General features: G+C 33.9%; 1 long non-coding RNA gene across 6 annotated transcripts; it reads left to right on the forward strand.

Annotated features, from left to right (window-relative positions):
* The first annotated feature begins 9,028 nt into the window (after positions 1-9,028).
* On the forward strand, positions 9,029-11,091 carry LOC148864910 (uncharacterized). 6 transcript variants are annotated; one of them, XR_016109231.1, is made up of 3 exons: positions 9,029-9,217; positions 9,357-10,115; positions 10,227-11,091. It is a non-coding gene; the product is annotated as an uncharacterized LOC148864910 (long non-coding RNA). The 6 variants fall into 6 exon arrangements; XR_016109230.1 differs by having other exon boundaries at positions 9,029-9,211; XR_016109234.1 differs by having other exon boundaries at positions 9,032-9,217; positions 9,833-10,115.
* The last annotated feature ends 8,149 nt before the right edge of the window (positions 11,092-19,240 follow it).

Raw genomic sequence — 19,240 nt, forward strand, 5'->3', positions numbered from 1 at the left:
AAAAATACAATGATGGTTGTGATTATTTATTTATTTATTATTTTATTTTATTAAATTAAATATATTATTATCCATAAATTTTTATTGATTTTAAATAGACATTTTTCTAATAAAATTTTAATTAAAAATTTATTCACAATTTTTTCCTATATAATAATTTACCTTTGACAAACCTCTTATCATCATGCTTGCCAAACAGGATTAAATAGCACATTTTTAGTTCTTTCTTTTTTATGTGACAAGCTAGTAAGTGGAACATACATGAAATGCATCGGTTTCACCTACGGATGATCAACAAAACCGAATGGAAGTAGAAGCAAAAGTGGAGGAAATTAAGGCCCTATTTAGAAGACTTTTATAAAGTACTTTCGTACTTTTAAAAGTACAAAACTAAAAAAAAGAAAAAAAGAAAAACAGGACATGGAATTTGTATTGTGTATTTTATACATTTTGTTTTCATATTGGAAAAAACCAAAAAGCATAAAGATAGCTTTTTATACTTCGTGCCTTTGGCGAAATTGTGATTTCATTTTCATCAAGGGTAAAGTTGAAAAATTTTTATAAAGGGACCAAAACCTAAATGAATTTGGGGGGTGGGGGGGTGGGGGGGAGCCATTGGAGGGCCATGGCTCCCATGGGTCCCCCTAGCTCTGCCCCGAGTTTTCATCGATAAAACTCTTGATCCTACCTCCACTTGCTGCTGTTAGAGTTGGACTACAATCACCTGTCTCAAACCTCGAAACCATTGGAAATCGTCACCGAAAATACAAATGAGCGTGCTTTTGACAAACAAAAAATGACACTTCTATTTTGAAAAGCATACTTTTCAAAATTTTTACCTAAACAATTTTTAAAGTAAAAATACCAAAGTCAAAGTATTTTATCTACTTTATACTTTGATATTTTTAAAAGTACAAAGTAGAAAAACATCCAAATAGCGCCTAAAATAGTGGCACAATTTTAGAACAAAGAGGGAAATAAGGGACTCAATAAAAAAGCCAAATGATGTATAATTAATATTTAAATACAACTAAGGTCTTGTTTGGTTGGGTAGGAATAGGGGTCTAGAATCAGAATCGAAATGGGCTATTCCGATTTCAACAATTTGGTTGGGTGGAATCGGAGTCTCATTCACATTCCTGCTTACCAGACCTAGTAATTGGGTTGTGCGGTTCAGGTTCGGGTTAAGGTTGGTTAAAGACATAGCGGGTTGATTTTGGGTCTGGTTGAATTTTGGGTTGGGTCAGGAAATGCTAGACCCTAACCCTAACATTTAGGGTTAGGGTTGACCCATGGGTCAATTCGAGTCATCCCTAAAAATAACATAAATTTTATAAAATAAAGAAAAATACATGAAAATGTCAAAATTAAAGGAATTAACCTTAAAATTCCAAACATAAAACATAAAAACTTGAACATTCAACAATTGAAAGAGTAAACGATAAAGAGTAAAGACTAAATAGTAAAGATGAAAGAGAGAAAGCTTCTAAGAATACACAAATAGTCCCAATTAGACCTAACAATCGGGTCAGCATGATGACCTATGACCCAACCTAACCCAACCCATTTTTTTCCAAGTTGGGTTATGTCAGGGCATTCTCAAATTTAGGTAGCTAAATATGAGACCCCAGCCCTGTTTTTCCGAGTTGGGTTGGGTTGCATTCGTGGGGTGGGTCAATTTTTTGCCAGGTCTACTGTTGATTCTCATTTCTATTCTCATTCTTGTTTGAACCAACTAGAATATGAAAATGGACCATTCTGATTTCGATTCCGACTATGAACCAAACCGGCCCTAAGATATAGTTACTTTAAAGTTGTCAGTTTTTTTTTTTCTTTTTTTTTTTTTTACCAGTGTGATTGAATGGATTTTTATGGAGAGAATTTTCTTATGTTGCTATAGCATTTAATTTATACATGATTAGAACCCCCAATTCTACCTATGTGAGATTATCTTATACAGTGGATAAAGGAGGGTTGTGTCAGGTTGATAGCCAACACTAGGGTCCGTTTGGTTTGCAATTGGAATCAAAACCAAAATCCCTTGGAATCAGAATTGGAATGATCTATTCTCCCTACTTGTTTGGTTCAAATAGGAATTAGGATCGGATTCCGATTTATATTGTTTGGTTCATTAAGAGTTTGGAACCGAAATCATTCATGATTTCCAATTTTCCCCTAATAAAATAAAATGTAGAAAATGCATGAAAATATAAAAAAAGTTATAGAAATTTCAGAAAATTACAAAAATTTTGTTGAAGTTCTCCGCTTAATGCAACCGTCCGGTTGGGCCAATCTAGTCACACCTTATAATCCAAAATCAATGTTGAACTGTGTTATAAAATAATATTAATTAAAAATATTATAAAATAATATTTGTTATTTTAATTTGTCTTCAAAATGTTAATATTTGAATTCAAATATTAATATTATAAAAATTAATTTAAAATAATATTTATAAAGTGCTAATATTATTAATATTATAAAAATATTAATAAGCACTTGAAGGGAAAACATTGGATGATGCAGTGAAGTAGGGAATGACCCCCATGAAGAAGTAGTGGTGGTGTTCATCAAACCATCATCACCACCATCCATTAGATAAGGTGTCAAGTCTGAAACGAACCCCACACGAAGTTGAGTCATCCTGGCTCGAGAAGAGGGGACGATCACTCCCACTACCATCACTGTCATCAACGATGATCAAAGCCAAAAATAGTCGCCGCCATCACCATCTCCCTCCCTCCCTCCCTCTCTCTCCCTTCCAATCCTTCACTATGCTCATCCTCAAAGTTTCCCAAGTCCTGTTTCTACAGGACCAACACCAAAACAACCTACTCTACCCTCCGATCATCTACACCATCAACCTCAACATCTCGATCGATGACCTAGAAGCCAATCATTTTCGACTAGATATAGACGTTGTCATTGCTGAGCTCATTGATTCAATTTCACTATGGTAAGCTTGGTCTGCAATAAAAAGACAAGGGAGGAATGAAAAAGAATGAGAGAGAGGAGAGGAAGAAGAAGAGAAAGGAAAGAGAGCAAAATCAATAGTGACTTAACCTTGCCGTCACTGAAGCTTCAGTCCAAATCCGTTTTTCAAACTTCAACTGTAAGGAGGGAGGGATGAGATATGAGGGAGAGAGGGTTAGAAAGTTGGAATCCGGAGAGGGTTATGAGGGCTTTTATGTTATATTTTTATTTGGGCAAACTTCTTAAAGTACCCCTAATGTTTAACTAATTGACTAACTCTATTCTTACTATTTAGCTATTGTCCCATACCCCTACTAATGACAATTGACTAACTCTAGGATTATCATTGGCATTCATTAATATTCCACCAAAAGCCATACATGTGACACCACGTGATATATAAATTTTTTTAAAACCCAATTTTAATCTTTCTCTTCTCCCTCTCCCTCTCCCTTCTCTTCTTTCATTGTCTTCTTACTTTCTATAGCGGCAATAACCCCCTCCACCGACGTCGTTTCCATTGCTGTCGACAAGAGTAGTGACCGTTAACCTCAGCTCCAGCTCATGCACAACACCAATACCTCCACCCTGTGTTTGTCGAAGTCGAATACCTCAAAAATTTCCTTCACCAAACCCGTAGTACCATTGCCGAGCGCACCTCAAAGAAATCAATTTCCTTCACCCTTATAGCCTGCATTTCCTCAGATGATATTATCTAATTTTACCATTTCGACACAGCCCAGCACAAATACCAAACATAAAAGGAATAAATAAAGTGAAGGGGGAAATTCTTGGTTTGAAGGAAAAAATAGGGAAAAGAAAGGAAAGGTAAGAAAACTTTTACAAACTTTGTATAGATTTTGATACCTTTTCCTACCTTCTCCTTCAAACCAAACGTAGCCTTTGTGATTCAACTCTAGTTCAGCAATTTCATTGGATGTGGATGGTACAACCAGAAACCAAGGATGGAGTTGCAAAATCAGTGGATCTGGATTGACTATAGTACGCTACAAATAACAAAACCCACTAGAACATCAGCAACCGAGCAAAATTTTCTACCGCTCCCCAGCTTCTAATTTCTAATTTTCCGTTTCCACTGCAAATCAAAGCAAAGCTTAAATTCTTCCACTCCATCAAATTCTTAAAGAAGTGAAGAAATGAACGACTAACAAGTTTGTATAATAAAAATAAAATAGTTTCGTACCAGAATTTGTACAAGGATACACTTAACTTGCAAAAAACGCACAAACCAGGGGCAGGGGATGAGAAATCGTTATACAAGTAGTTTTATTTACTGGAAGATTTCTTGACGTGTTTAATCAGCGTGAAGTCTAAGGGAGAGACTCTGAGAGTATCCATGTTTGTATCGTAGATGCTAATGAGTAAAAATTATTTGCTCAAGCCCAAACTACGAAACTGCTTTTAATCGATAAAATCCATGGAAAGCGAAATAAAAGAACTGTGAAAGAAAATTTCATCCAAATTCGAGTGTCAGTTGTATCTCTTCTAATCAAAAGAAAAGCACACAATAATAAACCCTAGTCGTAACCACTTTTGATTGATATAAAGCCATTGCATAAGCAAAATAGAAGAACTAGAACTAGGGAGGAAGAATTCTTACCCAAATTCGAATGTCAGTTGCACCTCCACTGGTTAGAAGAAAAACACACAATAACGAACCCTAGCCCTCCATTGTTCGAGTCCTTCCTTTCCTGCAATTTCAAGTCCAAGTGAGCATTGGGAATTTGGGCCCGCAGAAGTTAGGGCTTGGGATGGCAATGGGCTGAGTTCAGTTCATATATTCTTAAGCATGAATGGCAATGGAATGTGCGGTTGTGGATGATGGATGTAGCAATGGTGGTGGTGGTGATTTTTTTTTTTTTTTGAAATTTTGAAAAACAATAGAGGGTAAATTCAATATTTTCTTCCGTTATGATTTAACAATAGCCACAATTGTCAGAAACAGTAGGAGTAATTTAAGATAACTGATATAGTAGGAGTGTAATTAGTCAATTTCTTAAATCCTAAAGGGTAGTTTAAAAAATTTTCCCTTTTATTTCAAGAACCGAGAATGAGATTCCGATTCCTTGGGGTGAACTGAGAATGGCCATTCCGCATTGCCATTCCACCTGGAAGAGAAATCGGATTCCAATTCCTCCCAACCAAATGCATAGAATCATTCCAATTCCAATTCTGATTCTAGAATGCCTAAAACTTTTGCCAAACCCTTGTGATTAAAACCCTATAGAACTAATTTTGCACCTTTTATTGGTTTCAATTATTTATAAATAGATTAAAATAGAAATAACCAAGAATGCTTTCATCTTCATCCTTCAAATTTGTTTATGTTAATTTCAACATTAGTCCTAATAAAGGATAAAATATGCACCAAAGCATAGATCCGCAGGGATTGTGGGGGGAAGTATGAACATATGATTGGGGGAAGTATGAACAATGAAATCATTACATTTCAAGAGGCATCCAAATGCTCCATAAATTAATATTTCGGACAAAGATTAAAATATTAATATAATTAATTAATACCCAGAGTTTTGTATTGGTGCACACTGATATTACCAATATTTTACTTTTTTTTTAATTTTTTAGAGATGAAAAGAGCTTTGGAATGTTTTAAAACTTTTAAAATACCTGTTTATTAAAGCTTTGGAATGGTGAGCTTCTAATCTTACAGGCTGAATTGGAAATATCTCCATATATAAAAAAAAGCATACAAGTACAGAAAGATTTCCAATACAAGATTGTAAAAACTGTGCTAACGAGGTCTTGCAATCTTCCAATAAAATTTGAACTAAAAAGGAAGGGGTGAAGACCAAGTAAAATAAAAACATGATTAAGGTTAAGAGCTCGGCCAACAAGTGAGCTGCCTTGTTACTGGTTGGAGGGGCCCAACTATAAAATTTACGGAACAGAACGAATAGGCTTAATGCATATTTCTGAATTCCACTGCAAAACTATAAATTAAATATTTAAAATGTCAACAACCCCCACTCTTTACATCAATGCACGCCCATGAATTAACATCAATTTCGATCTGGCACCCACCAAATTGTACTTTAGGCTTGGGCTGAACCCTCATTCTCTTTAAAATTTTGATATTTCTTTGATAATCATATCATATCAATATTTTATTGATGTTTATTTGAATATGGGTATAAAAAATTTAGTGAAGCCCATGAATATGATTCCTCACGAATCTCAGGTTAGTCCCTTTATCCGAGGTGCTGCTTGTTAGGCCAATCCTTCATTCAGGCCATGGAAATGGCAACCCATTTCAAGATTTTTTTTTTTTTGGAAAATCAATGGAAATCAAATAAATCTAAGCAATAACCGAATCTCTATTTCTCTATTAATATCTATTGATATATATATGTACATCCAGGTCCAATTACTGAAACCAATAATAGAAATCAAATTCTAAGCAATATATAAAGCGCGCACTTCATACAGAGTCACAGTTCAACGCTTCAGTTAAGAAGAAATCATCAACGAAATCAATCAAGGACATCACGTTGGAGGGATCATCATCATCATAAACAATCTCATCCACCACCGTTCTCCTTGGAATCTCAAAACCAGTGACTCCTGTTTCGACCTCGCTGCTCGTCGTCGGACTGAAACTCCTGTCATCAGAATTCCGGCCTGTTAATTCTTGAACGAGCGCTCGAAACTCAGCCTCGTTGCTAGCTTTAACCATCGTGGGGCTGGAGATGTAGACGACCTTGATGGGTTTTCTTCTCTTAACTTTGGTTATTTGTTTGCTGTTGGAATGATGGTAATTACGGACTCTCATCAGCTTGTCCATATCTGCAATCAGGTGGATAGATATAGCTTGAATCCAATAGAACAGACTTCTGAAGAGCGGCAGTTTATAAAGGGTTGGATTTGGTAAGGAGGGGAGCTTCCATGAAATGAAAAGGAAACGAGGAAGAAGAAAGAAAATGGAGAAAATTTGAGAGGATGGTGTAAGGCCATGCAGGATACGAAATCGGTGGTGTACAAAAAATTCAATAATGTCTGCAATGGTAGTAGCGAGAGTCTTCTATCTCTGGATTGTCGTCCAGGGAGTCTTCTATCTTTGCCATGAATCTAGATATCAGCTCATGAATCATGACTGGTGGGTCATCTTTTGGATGGTCATAGATGAAAAACTAGACCGAATTATGAACTAATCCGATGAGAAAAGTTCAATTACGGAAGCTTCTGATATTTATATTTTATATATTTAGCAAAGCAAAAAAATTATTACGTAGAGTGGATGATGATACAACGATGTTTCTGTCTGAACGCTTATTTCTTTGGATAAAGAAAATCAGAAGGATGGAATCTCGATAACTCCGGATCAGATGTTCTTGTACAGATTTGTTTAAACTTATCCTATAGTCTGTATTCTCGTAAAACACCCTTATAGCACCTATTTGCTTTAATCGACCTTTCATTTTCATAATTGTTCATATGAAAATAGTAACATCAGGTAAACTAAGTGGAAAATGTCAAAGGGCATAGATCCATGGTTATTTATTTTAAAAATAAATCTAAATTTAGTGAAAAATATTTAAAGATATAGATTCATGGTTATTTACTCCAAAAGTATTCCAACATTTTTTTTTGTATAGAAAACAAAATTGATCAAACAGAGAAAAATAAGGGTTGTCCATGTTTTATTAGGGGCAAAAATGATATTTTTATTTTTAGTTTCTCTTGATTAAATTTATTTGAATGGATATTAGGGTTAAAACTGTCATTTTTCATTTTCATATAATGGAATGTCGATTAAGTAAATTGATTGCAAACTATAGGGGATGCTTTAGTAAATCACAAACTATATGGTAGGTTTTTTTAGTAAATTCATGAAACTATTAGGGGTGTTTTAGCAAATGACCCTTTTTTTAAATGTATTTGGGGGTAGAGTGATTTTAGGATTTTTACAATCTATATGGGTATGAATTATGAATAGGATATGGTGTTAGGCTAAACCCAACCTTCCTAAATTCATATTTTTGTTATTGTAAGGCATATAAACTTATGTATTATATGTTGAATTCAATAGTAGTGTTTTGAAGCTTATGTAAAGGATAATTGATAATTTATGTGTTTCCCGTTCTTATATGTTTCAATTAAATAATTGAAATTTTTTTATATTTATTCATGTCATTTTGCTTGATTATTGTTTATATATAACAACAAATGACTATAAATTAAATATGGATTCTAGACCTAACCCGCATTTTTCATTTTCATGTACACGGAGGATTTGGATTCTGAAAATCCAACCAATTTGGGTATGGGTTTTGGAGGTTTAGCGTTTAGCGAGGTGGGGAGGGTCTAAATTTATAACCCCCCCCCCCCCCCTAAATCCACCCCATTGCCATCTCTACTAAGACTCTGCAATAGGGGTGCAAATGGATGAGTATTTTGATGGGTTTGGATTTTCCCCTGTTTAGATCTTTGGATAGGATCAGATCAGAAAAATAACATCCTATCAGAAATCGGATCAGATTCAAATCACCCCTAACCAATTTGAGAAGATCCGAGCATACATGTTATTTATTTATTTAGGGTAAAATACAAAAACCTCTCCTGATGTGTTTTGGAGGTTTAGCATTTAGCGAGGTGGGGAGGGTCTAAATTTATAACCCCCCCCCCCCTAAATCCACCCCATTGCCATCTCTACTAAGACTCTCCAATAGGGGTGCAAATGGATGAGTATTTTGATGGGTTTGGATTTTCCCCTGTTTAGCTCTTTGGATAGGATCAGATCAGAAAAATAAGATCCTATCAGAAATCGGATCAGATTCAAATCACCCCTAACCAATATGAGAAGATCCGAGCATACATGTTATTTATTTATTTAGGGTAAAATACAAAAACCTCTCCTGAAGTTTCTGACAATCATAAAATCCTCCCCTAACTTTAGCAAAAACCTCTCCTCTATTTTTGAAAAAATCAACAATTACCTTCCTTCCGTTAATGACCAAGATGAAAAACATTAAAAAGATAGCAATTTTTTCAAAATACTTATTTTACCCTTTTATAAATTAATGTACATATGTTTTTACTAAAATAACTCTGTCTCAACTCCATAATACGCTCAAATACTGTTCATCCTCTTCCTCACGACGGACAACGGTAGAATACTCTCCCTTCCAACCTTCCCTCTTCTTTAATGGGTGGGCAACCATGACAGTAGATGGATGACAATGTCAGACGTCCAAAGATGGTACTGGTAATTTCGTTATGGATGACAATGTCAGACGTCCAAAGATGGTACTGGTAATTTCGTTGTTGTTGTCATATCTTGGAGGAGAGCTTTTTTTTCTTCTTTCTTATATAAACACAATGTTTCCCTGCTTCTGTTTCTATAGTGCAAAGGATCAATATGAGAACCAATCTTGGTAATCGTAAGCTCTAGTTTTTCAAGGATGAAACACCTCTCAAGAGAAAGAGGGATTTCCCCCCTGGAGAAGTGATGCTTGAACGGAAAAGGACGAGAACGGTGTCGGGAAATGTTAAAGAATCGGATTTTTTTTCTGGTTTGCCTGACGACCTTATCGTCTGTATCCTCTGCAAGCTTAGTTCCACCGCTCGTTGCCCTTCCGATTTCATTAATGTTCTCATAAAACACCCCTCTCTCTCTAACCATTGTTTTATATCGATTCTCTTTCATTTCCTTTTTGGTAATAATGAAGATTTGCTCTGGGTAGTTTTCGTTTTGATTTTGTGGTTCTGCAGAAATGCAACAAAATAATCGATTTATCGCCGAAAAGGCGATTCCGTTATCGAACATTACTCAGAAATATTCTGTTTTTAGTTGTTGATAACAAGTTTTGAATTTCTACAGATCGGCGTTTCTTCAACTCACAATGAAGCTTTCTTTTGAAATTAGTGCTATGAAAAAAAGAGCTCTCTTTTCGTTGTGTAATGAACTATATTTCTGCCTTCTCAATTGCTTCTCGTGTTGTCGTTGGATGACTAACAGTTGAGGCTTTCATTCCCTCGTGTTGTCGAAAGCATCTCTTAAAGCCTTCGCCATGAAAGCTAAGAACTGGTCTGAATCATCTCATCACTTCTTGAAATAGTGTGCAGATGCTGGAAACATCAAAGCTTGTTATACGCTTGGCATGGTCAGTACATTATTACCTAAATTTACAGATGAAAGAAAATTTGTATAAATATTTATTTCGTTACTGAGCCTCGCAAATGATCATCTAATTAGCCTTTCTTATTGATTATAGATCCGTTTCTATTGTCTACAAAACCGAGGAAGTGGGGCGTCGTTGATGGCTGAAGCGGCCATCAGCTCTCACGCTTCAACGCTTTATTCACTTGCCGTTATCCAGTTCAATGGCAGCGGCGGGTCCAAGAACAACAAGGACCTCCGAGCCGACGTCGCTCTCTGTGCACGAACCACTTTCCTCGGCCACATCGATACCCTCTGGGAACTTGGCCACTGTCTGCAAGATGGCTACGACGTCCGCCAAAATATCGATGAGGGGCGTCGATTCCTCGTCCAAGCAAGGCGACATGAATTTCATCGTTGCTCGGCATACGGCATCGTGAACTACTATTCTCGGGCATGTCAGGCGCTCGATTGGAAGTTGCGCCATAAGGTGGAGTGCGCACCCATGGAGCGGTGTCTTGGTGGCGACGTCGAAGCTGACGGAGGAATCATCGAGGTTGACGAGGACGGTGCAATGCTTCCTCCTATAATAAACCAAAAAACAGAGTATCGTTCCCATTGATGAACTAAATTCCCAGTACCATCATTGGATGCTTGACATTGTCATCCATCTCATTTTCGTTGAAACAAAGACTGATTGTTAGTGAAGAATTCTCAAATGTGTTCCCCTCACTAACAACTAGTCCACCATCCCAGACTCCCGGTACCATCGTTGGATGACTAACAGTTCAGATGGCCGAAGGTGGAGATCGAATTCAATTGCCACTTCCATGTTTGTGGGGAGACAGAGAATCAGAGGGAAATTAAAGAAGAGGGAAGGTTGGAGGGGGAATGCCCACCATCTGCTGTTGTGCCTCGTGATGGAAGGGAGGTATTTGTTGAATTTTTCAAAATAGAGGGAAGGTTTTTGTTGAATTAAACTATAGGGGAGGTTTTTGTATTTTACCCATTTATATATATATATATATATATATATATTATATATATATATGTTATTTATCTATTTATTTATCAATAAATATCTTATTTATATTGTATTTTTGTAAATTTATTATATTAATTTTTTTTATAAAAAACATATATATATAATGAAAATAGTTAAAAAGATACTTGCATTTTTTTGTTATTTTTAATTATTATATTTTATTTTTCATTTAATAATTTATTAATTTAAAAAAAATATAAATCAAATCAAATCTGATCTGAAAATCTGACTTCTTCATCGTATTCAATTTCAAATCCATACTTATGAGATCCAATCGGATCGAGTTCAGATATTTCCTTATTGGAACCTGATCCTATCCATTTAAATCCCTGCTCTGCAAGCACAAGCATCTAACTGAACATTAGGAAGATCTCCCACGATTGGATGCACGTCCTTGCAAAGTTTTCTCACAGTTTTTGCTTTTAAGAGATCCCATCAGCCATTAAAGATTTGCATTATATTTGTCTTGTTTTTTCATTTTAATTATATTGCTTGTACATATTTTTCTCTGCTTTCCTGGTGTAACGAACACAGAATTATCAATTTTCATGCATCTGTAAGTTTGAATCTGCTAACCACAGAAGGCTATAGTTCCTTGTGGCTAGGATGTGACACAACGTTTTGTAGTAACTGGTAAGTAGATCGGAATTATATTCTTCATCCTGACCCTTCGGCCTTCGCTACTGACAATTAGACCTATTAATTCATGGCTAGGTTGTGTCAAGTTCAGGCCGGGCTTTGCCTTTATATTAATAAAACACTTTTATATTGGGGTTTGAGCCTGACCATTGTATAAAGTTAAATAACCTTAAAACCTAAAATTCCTAAAAAATCTCACTATGAATTGAAGAGAGAGAAAGAGAGAAGAGGAACAATGATCAGGTTCAAGCCCAAACATAAAAATGTTTTATTAATATAAAGGCAAAGCTCGGCCTGAACTTGACACAACCTAGTCATGAATAGGTCTAATTGTCAATAGCGAAGGATCAAGATGAAAATTCTGATATATGGACTGGTTGCATTGATCCATTGGCCTACCCGACCCATAAACAGGTCCAATGACAATAATAGCTGTATCAAAGTAGATGATTATGGGTAAATCTATGTTGCCATCAAATAAAAGTGACTCAATTGATAAATTCTCTAGCTAGTTGTTGTGAAGATTTAAGAATCAAATTTCATTACCACCAGGGTTTGGGGGATTATGAATATGGAGCCTTATATAGTAAAAAAAGAAAAAATTTATGATGCAAGAAAGATATGATATAAAAGAGTTTTGACCAATTAACCCTCGATGGGTTGCATTTTGATGAACACCGACTGATTAGGTACCAATTTCATGATACTACTGGTTGATTGGTTATAAGGTTTTTTTATATATCATGCTTTTTCGTACTGTAAGTTATGTAAATGAGAAATCATGAACATACTAAAACCATGTCCTTTCACTTGGTCTTAGTGATATGGCTGACGTTCTTATCATGAGAGGTTGACCGGTGCCAAGGGGTGATAATGGGCTGGGCCGGGCCGGATTTAGCACCAACAGTAATGGTCTATCTTCGGGCTCCGAGCCTGTGACTTTAATAAATATTAAGGCTTAATTTGGGAGGAATACAAATAAAAATATTTATTAGGATAAAATACAAAAACTTTTTTTATAGTTTTCCAATAGTAAAAACCTCTCCTCTATTTTTTTAAATTTTAATAAAAATCTCCCGTTAATGACAAGATGAAAAATGTTAAATTAATGACTATTTTTTTCAAATACCCATTTTGCCCTTTTATATTTTAGCCTAATAAATAATGTCACTGGTTCGAGATCAACACGGGGCCAGACCACTCCACTAGACTTCATGCTTCAAAATAGTAGAGGACGTGCTTAGGGCCTGGCATATATAACATTAAACATCTAAGCTCGTTCACGGCAACCTCAAGTCCTCCAATGCAACTCTTGGGTCCCGATTTTGAGGCTTGTCTCGCCAATTTCTACCTTGCCATGCTCACCAATACCTCCTCCAAAAATGAAACTCCTCACTCCGCCGAATATAGGGCCCCTGAGGCTTGTAAGTCCAGTCGTCGAGCCACCCTCAAATCTGATGTCTACTCCTTTGGCGTTCTCTTACTAGAACTTCTGACTGCAAAACCTCCATCCCAGCATCCCCTGCTCATATCTAGTGATCTACTTAATTGGGTCAGATCCGTCAGAGACGACGATGGTGGCGATGAGAACCGGCTAGCCATGCTTCCTGAGATAGCCACCATGTGAGACATCTTTGGAACAGAGACCCAGGATGTGGCAAGTTTTGAAGATGCTCCAGGAGTTTAAGGAGATGGTGATGAGTTCAATAGTAGGTTTTAGCTCAAAAAGTGAATCAAAGACCAATCACAACCAACTGACCTCATTCTAAATCCCTAAAATTCTATAGAAATCCAAGACTAATCAATCGAGTGATTCATTTAATGAAGCCCCAAATAGAGCAATACTGTTAAAATAATGATCGGAACCCGTGTGCATTAAAATATTGTTAAAACAATGAACCAAAGATCAATGTCAAAATAATGACCAAAATTCGTGTGCATTAAAATACTGTTAAAACGGAGCAATAATGTTAAAACAATGAACCGAAGATCAGTGTCAAAATAATGACCGAAAGGGGAAGAATAAGAAATCGGCTTGTGTTGTGTCCACTTACTTGGCTAAATACGTCTGAAAGGGGAAGAGAAAACGGCAAGAAAAAAATGAAAACGAAAACAAGAAAAACGGCTTGTGTTGTGTTCCTCGAGACCCTTGTGTGTTTGTTCCTGCATCTCTTGTTTTTCTCCTCTTCAAACAGGAAAAATAGAAACTAGGATAATAAAAGAGGGTAAAGAGGTATAATATGTCGGTAGAGGTATTTTTGTAAAAATAGAAACAAATTAATTTGTAAAAGGGTAAAGTAGGTATTTAGAAAAAAAATAATCATTAATTTAACGTTTTCTGTCTTGGTCATTGACGGAAGGGAGGTTTTGTCAAGTTTTTCAAAAATAGAGAGGAGGTTTTTGCTAAAGAGAAACTATAAGGAAGGTTTTTTGATTGTCAGAAACTTTAGGGAGGTTTTTGTATTTTACCCATAAAAATATATAGAGTGCAAAACCTCTTATTTTTATATATAATTTCTAACAATCATAAAAACCTCTCCTGATTTTTTTTAAAATTTGACAAAAACCTCTATTTCATCATTGAATCAAACAGAAAACGTTTAACTGATTTATAATTTTTTTTTAAATACCCATTTTACCCTTTTATAAAGTGGGTATTAAAATAACTAACCAGTAAAGAACGAATTATGCCATCATAACAGTTGCGTAGGTGAAGACCAGTTGCCGGAAGACTAACATTATTCTCTAGTAAAAAGGACCTTTACCTATTTGTTTAGATTTAAAAACAGGGTGCGATATGGGTTTATTACTAGCAACTGCCAAACAAAACAGTTGTTCGCTAAGTTGGCACTTGCTTTCTTTGACTTCGCTCTGCACATCGGCATAAGGGATGCAAATGGTCCAATCCGATTCTATTTGGTCGAATTCAGATTACCCGTATTTGAATCTTTGGATTGGATCAGATAAAAAATCGGATCAGATTCAAATCACCCCTATCCGATTCAATATATGTTTTATATATATTTATATAAATATAATATATATATGTTATTTATTTATTTATAAATATATTATTTATATTGTATTTTTGTAAATTTGTTACATTATTTATTTTTTATAAAAACATCATTTATATATATAATGAAAATAATTAGCAAAATATTTATATTTTTGTTTTTCGTTATTTAAATTGATATATTTTAATTTTCTTTTAATAATTGATTAATTTAAAAAAAAAAAACAAATCGGATTGGATCAAATTTGAAGACCTAATTTTTCGATTGGATTTGAATTTCTATCCAATCGGATTGGATCCACCACAAACTAGACCTGATTCAAATATACCCTAGTTCGAATCTGATCCAATCAGTTTGCATCCCTATATGTTGCATGTTCACCCAACACGAAGATTATTTAAGAGGTTGTGGAACCCACTCCACTCATCTAGTCATTAATCAAAGCCATTTCGAATTTCTACCTAATGATTAAAGTTTCGGTATTGGGTATCATATCAAACAATTTGGATATGAATATAAATATAAACACACTTGAAAAACATATGGATATGAACAAAAAATATGAAAATGCTTGGATACGCTAAGTAAATGCATACAATTTCAATAATTATATTAATAACTTCAAATTTAGTGTAAAAATAACTATAAATAATGTATAAATACATAAAAATTGTATATTTTAATGGTATATCTGAAGAAATATATTATTATTGATGGAGCGGGATGCATATATATTATATAGTTTCATTGATAATGCATCAATTGTTATTTTTATTAAAATCCAAGGCACAAAACATTTGCAACAATTATATTTGAATTATATTCTCAAATATTTTGTAAACAATATTTTTTCTTTGTAATAATAAATACATTGTTATTTAATGCAAATTAAAATATTAATTAATAATTTATAAAATAATCATTATCATTTATCAAGTCTACATAAATAATTCTAAGTATTAAAATAATGATTCTATTAATAATATTTTTATTTGTATAAATTTATTGAAATTAAAAAGCATTTATATATGTGGATTTGGTAAGTTATTTATTTTATTGGTTTATAAAATAATAATTTTGAAAATACTATTTGTTTAGATTAAATGTACGAATTAATTTTAATAAAAAAGCATTTATTTCACCTATTATCATGAAATGGAAGGTGGTTTGATGGTTAAAATCTTGTGCACTTGAACGTTAGGTGAGTCCAAACTCTTGCTTTCAAGATTTCATTTAACCGCCGGATCCAATTAGCCCGCTCTCTTTGATTTTTTGTAAAAGCAAAAATTTTGTTTTGTGACTGTAAACATCATCCAATTCTTGAAAAGGAAACAACCATATTTATTGAATTAGAGTAGAAAGATACATATGGCTTCAAGAATTATTTCCAAGGATATCATCACTCTTCGGGGTTTTGCAGCTATCGTTAGCAAGTCTTCTTCCCTTTTAATTGTTATTTGGAATCTTCCACCTCCACCCTCAAAGGTATTTAATACTGAGTTAACGTTTGGCCAAGAAATTCCCAAGAAGTTAATGTCTGTCAACTGTCCTTCACTGACAATTGTTATTGATCTAATCATCTTAGTCTGTTCTTCACTGGTTAGTTATTTCAAAACCCATTTTACAAAAGGATAAAGTGGGTATTTGGAAAAACATTTATAGGCCGGTTAAATGTTTTATGTCTGGGCCAGAGATGAAAGGAAGGGTTCTGTTGATTTTTTTTTTTAAGTTTGAGGGAGGTTTTTGTTAAAGTAAAATTATAGGGGAGGTTTTTGTATTTCACCTATAAAATAATACAAAATAAAATATTTTACACCTTACATATTTGTATTATTTGTATTTGTACTCCTTCCAAAGAAAGGTTTTTGTATACCTATAAAATTATAGGGAGGTTTTTGTATTTGTACACCTAAAGGAATGAGAGGCAATACAATGTTAAATTTGTTTATTGGGAGAACAAAAGAAAGGTACAATGGATCTGCCCTATCCATTTGTAGATGATGCTTTTCCAATAATAGTACTAACGGATGGGCCCTACATTGCAGTGGCAAAACATGATGGTAAGTGGTTTGTTAAAGGTTAATTATTATATAGGAAAAAAGTTTGCAAAAGGTAAATTTTTTAATTAAAAGTTTATTGTAAAAAACTATTTAAAATAAATAAAAATTTATGGATATTAATATATTTAATTTAATAAAACAAAACAATAAATAAATGATCATGGCCATTGGGCAATAGAGTGAAAGAGGGAGAGATGACTTTTGTAATTGTATTTTTATTTTATATAGTGGAATAATTGTAAATAGTTAAATAATAATTAATTCAATTTAATAAATAAATAAATTTATAAAATAAATGAGATAAATAGATAATCAAGTGAGAGTAAATATATATAAATATATACATAATTCTATATCTTACTTTGCTAGCAATAATAATTTGTTAGATTATTAAGTTATTAACTGATTAAATAATTTAGTAAAATAAGTAAATAAATAAATAAAGCTTTATGTATTATCAACACAAGATTGGTGAAGGTTATCTCAAATTATTTAATTAATTAATTTAGCGTTGTTAATGGGTTGGGCTGAACTATTGGGCTACCAAGCCTATGAACAAGCTTAGCCTAGTTTGTGGCCCGGCTTGGCCTGTGGACCAACCCAGCCCATGGCACGGCACGGGCCCCTGTGGACTCGGGCTAAAATAAAATTTTAAGATCTACTTTAGTGTTTTTTTGTCTTTTATTTTATTTTAAGATCTTCAAAATTTTTAAAAAACATGGCTTATCTCCATTCGTGGCCCAACCTAGCCTAAGACTTGGCCTGTGGCACTACACGGGCCTGCACGGGCTCAAGCCGTATATTATATACAATAATTATATAATTTTATTTTTAATTTTATTATATTATTTCATTTTATTATTGCATGTATAAACAATTATACACATCAAAATTCATATAAAATAAAAATTTAAGATATTTTTTATTTTTTGTCTATTTATTTTAATTTATGTTTAACTTTTTATTATTTTTTTCAAAATTTTTAAAAAATATGGTTTAGCCTAGTTTGTGGCCCGGCTTGGCCTAAGACTTGGCCCATAGCACGGCATAGGCCCGTGTAGGCTTGGGCCATATATTATATATAATAATTATATAATATATAATTTTATTATATTATTTCATTTTATTATTGCGTATATAAATAGTTGTATATATCAAAATTCATATAAAATAAAATTTTAAGATCTTTTTTAAATTTTTATCTTTTTTTTTTAATTTTCTAAACTTTTTCAAATTTTTTAAGAAACATGGATTAGCCTGGTTTGTGGCCCAACTTGGACTAAGACTTGGCCCACGGAACAGCTCGGCCCACGACACGACACAAGCCCGTGAAGACTCAAGCCGAGGGCTATTTTGGGCCGACCCCCTTAAGTATTCTAGGGGAGGGAAGCATAGGCTACACGACACAGCCAAACACGACATGATTGTAAATAAAATGAGAGATAAAAACAATTTTTAACAAATATGAAAAAGGTAAAAGTTTAGTAGTATCATTTTAAATAATTAACAATGGCACCATTATAAATAATTACATGTTTAGTATCAAATATGGAAGAGGAAATGGAGAAAGGACAAGTTATGATTGTTTTTTTGTTTTATTTAATGGCATCATTTTAATTAATTAAATTTGTAATGGTAATGGTTAAAATCATGAAAAAGAAAAGATTATAAGATTATAAGATTTCATTTAGATTATATATATAAAAAAAAAAGATCGCATTTGAAAAGTGCACAACAATCGGCCATAAAACCTTTAGGTTATATATAGATAATAAAACGTTAAAGATTGATAGTTTACTCATTTAAAGAAAAATTATAATGTCTTATATACTGAGGGAGAAAAAAGGTAAAGTCCATGACGGGGTAACGGGGCTTAGGCCTAACCTAAGTGCATGCTATTCTATTCTATGGACAAGTTAAACTCTTAAACTAAGGGGATGTTTGGAACTGTGGCCGTTTTTCAAAATAACGGTGCCACATCGAATCCACATAGGTGTTTGTTTCTCATTGTTTGGTTCAACTGATTGTTAAAAAATTGGGCATGCCTAAAAAATCGGGACCTCACTGATGTATGAAACGCCAAATTGGGTGTTTCATGCATCGGTGAACCATTTCCCCCAACAGTTGACTGATGTGTATCCTATGTGGTGCTTATTTATCAGCACATACATAAAAAACAGTGATGAAAATCACCTTATTAGACAGTATAGTATTGCTCACTGCCTACCTGGTGGAAGCTTTTTTTTTTTTTTTTGTGAAAAATGAGTCTTGAAAACATGAGCATTTTTTCTTAAAAAGCGGTCCCAAAAAACTCCTATGCTTTCAAACACCATGTAAGTATTAGCCCCGACCCAACCTATGATTGCCT

Source organism: Nelumbo lutea, chromosome 3 (genome assembly GCF_056320005.1).
Source record: "Nelumbo lutea isolate HS-2025 chromosome 3, American lotus-T2T, whole genome shotgun sequence".
NCBI lineage: Eukaryota > Viridiplantae > Streptophyta > Magnoliopsida > Proteales > Nelumbonaceae > Nelumbo > Nelumbo lutea.